The sequence below is a fragment of the Petaurus breviceps genome, unplaced genomic scaffold, assembly GCF_028583685.1.
Source record: "Petaurus breviceps papuanus isolate PSGF00001 unplaced genomic scaffold, PetGlider_PUasm1.0 90881, whole genome shotgun sequence".
In the NCBI taxonomy this organism is placed as follows: Eukaryota; Metazoa; Chordata; class Mammalia; order Diprotodontia; family Petauridae; genus Petaurus; species Petaurus breviceps.
Window position 1 is genome coordinate 10,865,666 of NW_027187369.1, and position 11,060 is coordinate 10,876,725.

The window sequence follows — 11,060 nt, forward strand, 5'->3', positions numbered from 1 at the left end:
GTTCCCCCTAACCCCACCTCTCTTAAGTTCAGGGTCTCCCAGGGTCTTGGCGGGAGCCTGCTCCAACTTGTCCTGGAGCTCCAGGCTTTTCCTTCTGCTAGAAGTCTCCTCCAGAGGTAAGGCTGGTAAGAGAAGAGGTAAGAGAAGTGGATACAGGCTTCTCCTGGGGCCTGAAATCCTAGGAGTCACAGGGAGGGGGCAGGGGAAGGAAGTGCCTTTCTTTCTTTTGTTTAACCAATTATCTGGACTAGCTCCCCACTCCCCCCAAACTTGAGGTGCCGGAAAAGAACCAGAGGGTTGTTTGCTGTATACTGGCTCTAATAGGAGACTGACCCTCTTATTGGCAGATCCGAGGGACCCCTCTGCCTCCACCGTCCAGGGAGTGCATTTCCTCAAACCAACTAGGACAGGGTCCTTTTCCTAGTAAGAGTTGTTAGATGAAAGGCCTAACTTCATGAAGGGCACAGAGCCAACTGTAAGGGTGAGGGATGGGCATAGTGAGCTGGGAGCTCAAGGTGGGGGTCTCTCAGTGATTTCTAGGTCCTCCTCCTTGGAAGTATGGTGAGATGACAGATTGGAGGAGTGAGACCTGGCAGCTTCTCTTGCAGACCCAACTCCCCCCTCAAAGAGCTAGCTAACTAAAATACTTGGAGACTTCTATCACTCCTCCCCAACCACCCTCCCCCACTGTGGCAGCAGCCACAGTTGAATTTCTGTGATTCACAGCACCAGCAGGCCTGTCTTGGACTGCTTTCCATATTATTTGGTTATGTTTTCAGTTCTAGAACAGGACTTCTTAATTTTTGTGTTATGGGCCTCTTGAGAATCTACTAAAGGCTATGGATCCCTTCTTGGAATATCCTTAAATAATTTAAAGATTTAAATTTCAGTGACAGGTTAGTAAAAATAAAGATGCATTTTTCCCCCCATCCAACTTCACAGAACCTAGGTCAAGAACTCTCCTTTTCTAGATGTTTTCTGGATATTCTAGATGTTGTTGCCACACCACGGAGGGGATGAGGGGAAGAATAAGAGAAATGGGATTCCATTGACTTGCAGACAAGATGAGTCCAGTTTCCAATTCATACCTTGAGGATTGCCAAAACTGGAGGAATGTACTTGTCTCAATGTGTTTAATATAAAGAAAGAGGCCTGCCCAGGGGGCAGGAGTATTATGTACTGGTAGGACACTCTTCTTCCCCACCAGCCACCAAGTAAAGCTGGCTGTGCTTACTATATAGACCTACAAAGAGGGAACTGATGAATTGTGGGTATAATACATACAATGGCCTGGCAGTTACCAAAATGGACCAGTTAAATGTTAGATAAATGTTTACAAATCGTTAACTATTGGGAGAAGGATGACAGGTGAATAGAGTTGGTAGGAAGACTGAGAAATTTTAAGCTCAAGTGTGTGGAACCACTGCAGCAAATAAACAATGAGTTAACAAATGCTATGGGATAAGGTAAGCAAAGGTTATTCCTAAAAATGATGGGTGGAGGTCAAATCCAGGTTCCCCCAAGTATCTCAGTCTTAAAATTGGGATCATCTGTCAGGCTGACAAGGTGTTGACTATTAGGCCAAGTTTCTGCTATTGGATGGCCCCATGTGAGGGAGGGTTGGAACCCTCAAGCTGATATCAAGCCTATCAAGCTGATATAGGCTCAAACTGAAGCAAATAACAGAATGAGCTTATTTAAACTTAATTAAACTGATTCAGAAATGGGATCTATTCCAATCTGTTGATTTTGCAGAAGAAATTATGCCCAAGGGAATTGATCATGGTCACAAGGGACAAGAAAGTCAAATCCAGAGCTTATGATTCAGTCAGCTGTCCTAGTGACCAATGAGCTCATTTACTGATATTGAGTTTGAATGATTTCTCTGATCTTAGAAGCCAGGTCCCAGTGCTGACTCCACCCTTACATGCATTGTCTTCCTTGAGCCAAGAAGAGGAAACCTGAGCCCAACAGTTTCAGGATTAAAAATAAACTCTGATTCTTGATTACTTATATTCCAGTTCCCCTCAGGAAATCACTTTCAATACCAAGAAAGTTCTTTTAAAAGGAAACAGTTTATTACATGATTACATGATCTTGGGGGAAAGGGGAGGAAAGCAGTTAACAGGAGGTAGCTCTGTTGAAGCAACAAGGGAGTTCACACAAGTATGATGTGAGGGGGAAGGAGGGGAAACTGACAAAATGTGGTCAGAATTTCAGAGATAAAGAAAGAGCCTTCCCTCTTGAAGCTTACAGTCTATGGAGATGATTTGCAATTATAACAAAGGACGTAAACTTATTTAAGAAATTAACAGGTTTTCTTGGTAGACATTCTTTTCCGTATTCCTCTTCTCTGGTCCCAGCGCAGCTGTGGTAGGTCTCCTCAGCAGCAGGTGACTTGTGACTGGTATGTGAATGAAGAAAAAAAAAGAGACACTTGTAAGGACTGTATCAAATCCCTTTCCCTCTCAAGGCCTGAGTTGCCTCCTCTTGTAAAATGAAGTGAACTTGTGATTGTGCTCAAAAGATTGTGCCCCTTCTCTGGGATCTAAAAGCCCTTGGAATTCTAAATCTCATGATTCTTTTACAGAGCAAAGACCCTGGTGTGTTCAACAAACTTTATCCAAGGCTATGATCCAGCCATTATTTAGGGTGAGCAATGCTTTCCATCTGAGACAAGGAGTATATATTGCTATCCTCAAATGCCAAGCTGTGAACCAGGTCAGCTTCTGTTATCCTATGCTGCTGATAAACAGGCTGTCACTTTATAATTCAAATATCTGCTCTTTTTCATCGAAAAGGAAAAGGGAAATATCAGACAACATCTGGGCAGAATCCAGAATCCACTAACACTATTAAGTGTTTAAAGGACTGTCTGAGTTAATTAACAGAAGCATAGACTACTTAAATAGGTGCAAATAGACCATAATCTAGGGGCAGTTAGGTGACACCATGGATAGAGCACTAGCCCTGGAGTCAGAAGGACCGTTCAAATCCGACCTCAGACACTTAACACTTACTAGCCATGTGACCTTGAACAAGTCACTTAACCCCAATTGCTTCCCCCTTCCAAAAAGAAAAAAGAAAGGTACAGAAGAGAGAAGACCTATACCTTCAACATGTATGATTTTTGTCCAGAAATCCACAATGAAAGGATCCATCCAATGACCTGGAGGGCTGGTTGGGCTCTTCAATGCTGGGCTTCTATCACACCTAGAAAACAAATTATACATATTAATGCACAGTCATAAGGGCTAGGAAGGCACTTTAAAAAGCTATTTGTATGTTTAAATATGTCTTTTACTACAATCTGCTAAAAGTTTGATTTTCAGAGAATTGAGATAGACTCAGAGGTCAACTAAATCTCAACTCATGAAAAAGGAGTAAATGGAGGCTGAGAGAAAAAGTGACCGAATAGAGGGTCAAACCAAAGACTTCTAATTTCCATCTGATTCCAAATCCTGAAATGTTACTTTTTAGCTTTATAAAAAGTGGGTGGGGAAGTTATGTTCTAAGAATAATATTTTTCCTCTTACTTTACAATATACTTTCCCTTAAGTGGAGACTTGTCAGGTAGACACTGTCCAGGTGAGAGTAGAGATGCAGACCTCTTAATTCCACCTGATTCCAAATCCAATGTTACTTTCAGCTTTATAAAAAAAGGATGGGGACCACTGCCTTAATTTTCTTCTTACTCTGCAATAGTTCCTAAGTGGAGACTTCCTGTCTTATAGATGTAGTATTCCTTCTCCCTACCCTGCCCAGGAATACTTTACAATATTTACATATTCCAGATATCATGAAAAAAGTTCGCACTTACCTGAATGAAGTGGGATATTCCCATTTACCAATACCAATTCCACTTACCAACACCAACCACAAAAAAAAAACTTGTATTCCACAAACCAAAAAGGATTAGATCTTCCAAGCATCATACAAACCCAAAAAAACTTATATTCCACAAATGTAGGAAAAATGATGAGATCTTCCAAGCACCAAAAAAAAGGCCAAAAAAATCTTGTATTCCACACCAAGAAAACTGATGAAATGTTCCAAGCACCAAAAAACAAAAATACTCCCAAAAACTTGTATTCCACAAAGAATGATACATTTTGTATTCCAACCAAGAAAGATGAGATCTTCAAGCATCGAAAAACCCCAAAGCACCAAAAATAAAAACCAAAAAACTTGTACTCCACAAAGGAATTTTGTATTCCAAAACAAGAAGGATGAAATCGTACAAGTGCAAAATATAAATTAAAACCAAAATATTCCACAAAGAACAAATGTTGTAATCCAGAACAGGGAGAATGATGAGATCTTCCAAGCACCAAAAAACAAAAACCACCCTTAAAAAAAGAAAAGAAAAAAACCCACAAAAAAGAATTCCACAAATGAAGAGCGATAAATTTTGTATTCCAAGCCAAGGATGATGAAATCTTCCAAGTATTAGAAAAAAAAAAAAAAAGAAAAGAAAAATTTGTATTCCACAAAGAAAAAGAATTATATTCCAAACCAAGGAGGGTGGCAAGAACTTCCAAGCACAAAAGAAAAAAAAAACACCAAAACTTGTATTCCACAAACCAAGGAGGAGGATGAAATCTTCCAAGCACCAAAGCACCCCCCCACCCCCGAGAGACCTTGTATTCTTTGTATTCCAGAGAAAGGATAAGAACTTCCAAGCACAAAAAAAAAACCAAACTTGTATTCCACAAAGAATAATAAGTTTTGTATTCCAAACCAAGGAGGATGAGATCTTCAAAACACCAAATGCCCCCCCCCGAGAGACTTTGTATTCCACACATGAAGAATGATAAATTTATAAATTTTGTATTCCACAAACCAAGGAGGATGAGATCTTCAAAGCAGCAAACCACCAAAAAAAACCTTGTATTCCACAAATGAACAGGAACGATCTATTTTGTATTCCAAGCCAAGGATGATTTCTTCCAAGCAAAAAAAAAAAAAAAATCGTATTCCACAGATGAAGAAGAATACATTTTGTATTCCAAACCAAGGAGATCTTCCAGGCAGCCACTGCCAAAAGAAAAACACCACACCAAAAAAAAAAAACAAAACCAGATTGTATTCCACAAACCAAGGAGGATGGTTCATTCTTCCAGCCAGCAAATAAACCAAAGGAGGCCAATAGCTCTTCCAACTGCCAAATAAAAAACTTGGTATTCCACAAAAAAAAACTTGTATTCCATAAACAAAAAAAGGATGCCCAAGGACATTTTGTATTCCACAAGGATAAGAACTTGTATTCCACAAAATAAGTGAGATGATGATCTCCCAGCTGCCAAAGAAAATAACATTCCACAAACCAATAACATATTCCACAAATAACATTAACATATTCCACAAACCAAGACAGGTGATAAGATCTCACAGCAAATAAAAAAGGAAAACTGGAGCAGGCTTCCAGCCAAATTAAAAAAAAAAAAAAACCTTGTCTTCCATAAACCAAAAGGAACTAGAAATCTGAACCAACAGTTTAAATCTTACTTCTGTCATGCAAACCAAGAGGATCTACCAGCTTCTACAATAAAAACACACTACTTTTATTCCACAAAGCAAGGGGCATGATTAGATCTCCCAACTGACAATAAAACCAACAAAAATCTGTATTAATTACACAATCCAAGAGAATTCATTAGATCTCCGAGCTGCCAATTAAAACAAACCGTACTGTATAAACCAAGATTGATTAGCTTTCCCAGCTGCCAACAAAAGTAACAACTTTTACCGAATAAAGCAAGGGAATCAATCAACTGGATCTCCCAGCTGCCAATGAAAACTTGCATGGATTGCCTAGATCAAGGCAATCAATTGGATTGCCTAGCTCCTAGTTAAATAACCACTTCTATAGCATTACACAATCCAGGAGATCTCTCCTTGGATCTGTCAATTAAAGCAGCAACAACTATATCGAACAAATCAAGGGAGTTCAGCTGCCTATTAAAACAACCATTGTTGCATAAACATAAACCATTGTATTGCATAAACCAAGGAGATTTATCTCCCAGCAGCCAATTAAAACTAGTATTACATAATTCCAAGGGGGTCTACTAGATCTCTTAGATACCAATTAAGGCTGCAAAAATTTGTATTGCAAAAGTCAAGGGAGTTGGCCCTCCCAACAGCCAATTTGTAATCTAAGAGTCAACTGCAAAGAGTTGCCCCCCAAAAACTTGAATTTCATAAACCAAGGAAGTAGGGTTTAATTGTATCTCCCAGCAGCTAAATTTCAAACATCTGCATTCAACAAACTAAAGAGTGGGGAAAAGGAGTCAATTATCTAATCCTAATCAACAAACTGTAAAAACTTGTATTTCATAAACCAAGAAGATGTCCCAGCTGCCAATTTACAAACTTTTATTCTAAAAACCAATGGATATATTTAGAATGACCAGCCACCAAAATCAAAGAAAAACGTTTCTTTCCAAATCAAAAAACCAAACTTGTATTCCACAAACCAGTGACATTGATTATATCTCCCAGTAACCAAATTTTTAAAATCTTATATTGCACATAACAAGAAAGGCTATTAGATCTCCCAGCTGCCAAATTAAAAACTATACTCCACAAATAAAGGGGTGAAGATCTTCCAGCTAAGTGGATGGAGGAAAAAACACTTGTATTCCAAAGCCAAGGAGGAATGATTAGCTCTCCCAGATGCCAAATGGAAAAACAAAACACCTTGTATTCCACAAACAGATTAGATCCTCCCAGATGCCAAATTTAAAAGCAAAAACTTGTATTCCACAACATGAGAAGACTAGATCTCCCAGATGCCAAATGGAAAAAACCTTGTAGTCCACAATAGATTGTATTTCCCAGATGCCAAAATGAAAAAAAAAAAAAACCAAACACTTTGTATTCCACAAAACACAAGATGATTAGGTCTCTCAGATGAAAATTGAACGGAAAACAAAAACTTGTATTCCATAAAGCAAGATTATATCAATCAGCTGTCAATTTTTAAAAAATTATATTCCACAAATAAAAGGGAATAAATTATATTCCACAAATAAAATAAATAGATCTCCAAGCTGCAAAATGGAAAATAAACAACCAAATTTGTATTCCACAAATGAAGGGGGATGATTAGATCTCCCTGTTGACAAATCTTAAATTTGTATTCCACAAATGAAGGAAGATGATTGGATCTTTTAGCTGCCAAGCAAAAAAAAAAACCAAACCCAAAACAAAACAAAAAAACCAACACTTGTGTTCTAAACTAATAGAGATCTCCCAGCTGCCAAATGGGGGTGGGGGAGGGGAATCTCATTCTAGAAAGCAAGGGAGATGATTAGATCTCCCAGCTGGGAAATTTGAAAAATTTGTATTCCACAAATCAAAGAGGATGACTGTATCTCCTAGCTGCCATATTAAAACATAATTAATACTTGCATTTGCTCTCCCAGGTGCCAAATCAAAAAAGAAGAAAATTATATTCCACAAAGGTGGATGATGAAATCTCAGCCAATTTTTTAAAAACTGTATTCCAAAATCAAGTGGGACAATTATATTGCCCAGCTTCCAGAATTATAAACTTGTATCCACAGATCAAAGGAATGATTGGATTTTCCAGAAGCCAACTTAAAAACATTTATATTTCACAGAGAAAGGAGGATGATTGGATCTACCAGCTGGAACATTTAAAAAATTTGTATTCCACAGATAAAGAAGGCGATCGGCTCTTCCAGTCACCACTTTTTAAAAATTTGTGTTCCATAGATGATTGGACTTCCCAGTCACCAATAAAACAAAACCATTTATTCCAGAAACCGAGGTGGAAGATTAGAATTCCCAGCTGCCAAATTTCTAGAAAAGGTTGTATTCCACAGAAAACGGGGGAATGACTAGATGTCTGAGCTGATAAACAAGTTTGCATCCCACAAATTTTTGGAAAAAAACTCGTATTCCATAAAACCAAAGAGGATAGGTTCAGTCTCCCAGAGCCAAATAATCTGTATTCCACAAAACATGCAGAAGGCTTGAATGTCCCAGACGGCACATAAAAATGTTGTGATCAATACTGAGAAAAAGTGGCACTTACCAAAGCCACAAAAAGAATACAAATTTGTATTATACTTACCAATCAATACTTACCAACACAAAATTAAGAATTTGTACTTCTGGCCACCAAGTGGAAAAAACTGAGATTCCAAAAAAAAACAACAAGGGGGGAAAATCCACATTCTATAAACCAAGTGGCAGGAGATGCTTTTATTTTAGATTCCAGGAGGAAAAACAAATGAAAAAATTCCAGAAACAAGGCAGAAAAATTTAGAAATTAAATTAAGAGGGAGGGATTAATGTTCCAGAAACCACGCAGGGAAAAAAAAAGAAAATTCTAGAAACCAAGCACAGGACAAAACTGTAGAATTAAAAAACCAGCCAGGGAAAAAATTCAAGAAATGAAGCACAGGACAAAATTGTAGATTCCAGAAACCAGACTTGGGGTGAGGGGGGGGGGATTTTTTCCCCCCATTCATTCCTGTCTTAACAGGAATGAGTATAGGAAAAAAAATTCCAGAAACCATGCAGAAAAAAATACAACTGCTCTTCCAGAAAATGGGGGCACCAAGGGGGAAGAACAATAATAACTAGTATTTCAAAAACCAAGTGGAAGGGGGGGAAAAATCTACAATCCAATCAGAGAAAGGGAGAATTTATATTCCAGAACCTGAGTAGGGAAAAACATTGTAGATTCCAAAAAGAAAAAAAAAAGTAGGGGTAAAATTGAGACTTCAAAAACCAGGCAAAATATTTTGCTCTCTGGGTGCCAAATTTTCAGAATACTTACCTTTCAGGACGCCTATTTCCTAGAATATTTGCATTTCTCAAAGCCAAGTTGAATGCTTGCCTCTCCAGAAGGCAAAGATTTTTTTTTTTTGCTTCTGACTCCCATAAAACAAGAATATTTGCTTCTTCAGAAAATGACTGAAATACTTGCACCAAGGGAAATACTGGAATTTCCTAGAATTTTGTATTTCCAGACACCAAGTGGAATGCTTGCATCTCCAGAAAGCAAGGAGACTTTTTGCTTTTCCAAATACCTGTGACTCCCTGAGTGAAATATTTGATTCTCCAGAAAATGATTGAAATACTTGCATCAAGAGAAGTACTGGGATTTGTTACAATATTTGCCTTTCCAGACATCAAGTGGAATGCTTGCCTCTCCAAAAGGCAAAGAGATTTTTTTTTTGCTTTTGACACCCACAAAACAAGTAGACTATTTGATTCTCCTGAAAATGATTGAAATACTTGTATCAAGGTAAATACTGGAATTTCCTAGAATATTTGTATTTCCAGACACCAAGTGGAATGCTTGCCTCTCCAGAAGGCAAGGAGTTTTTGCCTTTCCAAATACCTGTGACTCCATAAGAGTAGAATATTTAAACCTCCAGAAAATGATTAAAATATTAGCATTCAGAAAAATGTGGAAATTTCCTAGAATATCTGCATTTCTAGACACCAAGTGGAATGTTTGCCTCTTGAGAATATAGTGATGGTGGTACCAAGACAGAGGAGTAAAGGCAGAATGCAATGATACTATTTACCCCCATGAAACAAGTAGAATATTTGATTCTCCAGGGCATGATTGAAATATTTGCATCAAAGGAAATACTGGAATTTCCTGGAATACTTGCATTTTTGGACACCAAGTGGATAGATGCTTCTCCGGAAGACAAGATTTTTTTTTTTACTTCTCCAAACACTCTCATGAAACTCCCACAAAATAAGGATATTTGAAATCAATCAATGGAAAGACTGTAATTTCCTAGAATGATTACATTTTCAGACACCAAGTGGAATGCTTGCCTCTCCAGAAGAGACTTTTTGCCTCTGACTCCCATAAAACAAGTAGAATATTTGTTTCTCCAGAAAATGATTGAAATACTTGCATCAAAGGAAATGCTTGAATTTCCTAAAATATTTGTATTTCTAGACACCAAGTGGATACATGCCTCTCCAGAAGACAATATTTTCTTTTTTCAGTTCTTCAAACACTCCCATAAAACAAGAATATTTGATTATCTGGAAAATTATTAGAATACTTGCATCAAGGGAAAGGGAAATTTCCTAGAATGTTTACATTTCCAGATGCAAAGTGGAATGCTTGCCTCTCCAGAAGGCACAAGACTTTTTGCCACTGACTCCCATAAAACAAGTAAAATATTTGATTCTTTGGAAAATGATTGGAATACTTGCATCAAGGGAAGTACTGTAATTTCCTGGAATATTTGCATTTCTGGGCACCAAGTGGAAATGCTTGCCTCTGTGGAAAACAAGGGAACCACTAACCTCTTTAGAAAGCAAGAAGGCTTTTTGGCTCTCCATAAACCTGTGACTCTGTGAAACAAGTAGAATTGTGATTCTCCAGAAAAGCATTAGGATATTTGCATCAAGAGAAATATTGCAATGATTATATCTTCATTTATGAAGGAAACTGATTGCATACTAAGTCATCAAGTCATACTTGAATCTCTAGTCAAAATAGGCATCTCTTTGCCATCAAGGGAAATGTGGACATCACTTGGCATCAAGGGGAATAGTTGAATGACTGTATCACCAAGGACCAAAAGGGCAGTAGTTGCTTTTCCTGGCCAAAAAATATTATCTGCCTCAGGAGAGTCCAAGAAGAATATTTCGCTAGGCAGAGGATAATACTCACATCTCTGTGGATCATTGAGAATAATTGAGTCTCCAGGTACCAAGCATGCTTCTGTAGATAGAGGGATCTCCAGACACAGGGCAATATTTGCCTCTCCAGGCACCAAGAGGAATATTTTTCTCCCTCCAGATACCAAGAGGTATTCTTCTTTGGTACCAAGAAGAAGCCTTTTTTTCCCCTTGGGCACCAAGAGCAATCTTTTTTTCCTTCCAGGTACCCAGAGGAATCCAGGTGCCCAGAGGAATATTCTTTTAGGCACCAAGAGGAATCCTTTTCTTTTCTGCAGGCACCAAAAGAAATCCTTTTGTCTCCAGACACAGGATGACACATCTGCCTCTGGAGAGCCCAAGAAGGATGCTTACTTCACTAGGCA

The 11,060-nt window shown here is 38.2% G+C and overlaps 1 long non-coding RNA gene across 1 annotated transcript in view; it reads right to left on the reverse strand.

The window, feature by feature from the left end:
* Positions 1-2,056: 2,056 nt before the first annotated feature.
* Positions 2,057-11,060, reverse strand: part of LOC138150687 (uncharacterized) — a 9,015-nt gene continuing 11 nt past the window's right edge. The window contains exons 1-2 of the long non-coding RNA XR_011165631.1: positions 3,113-11,060; positions 2,057-2,404 (exon numbers count right to left, since the gene is read on the reverse strand). The exon at positions 3,113-11,060 is cut by the window's right edge and continues 11 nt beyond it. This is a non-coding gene — a long non-coding RNA (uncharacterized lncRNA). The remainder of the gene's footprint in view (positions 2,405-3,112) is intronic.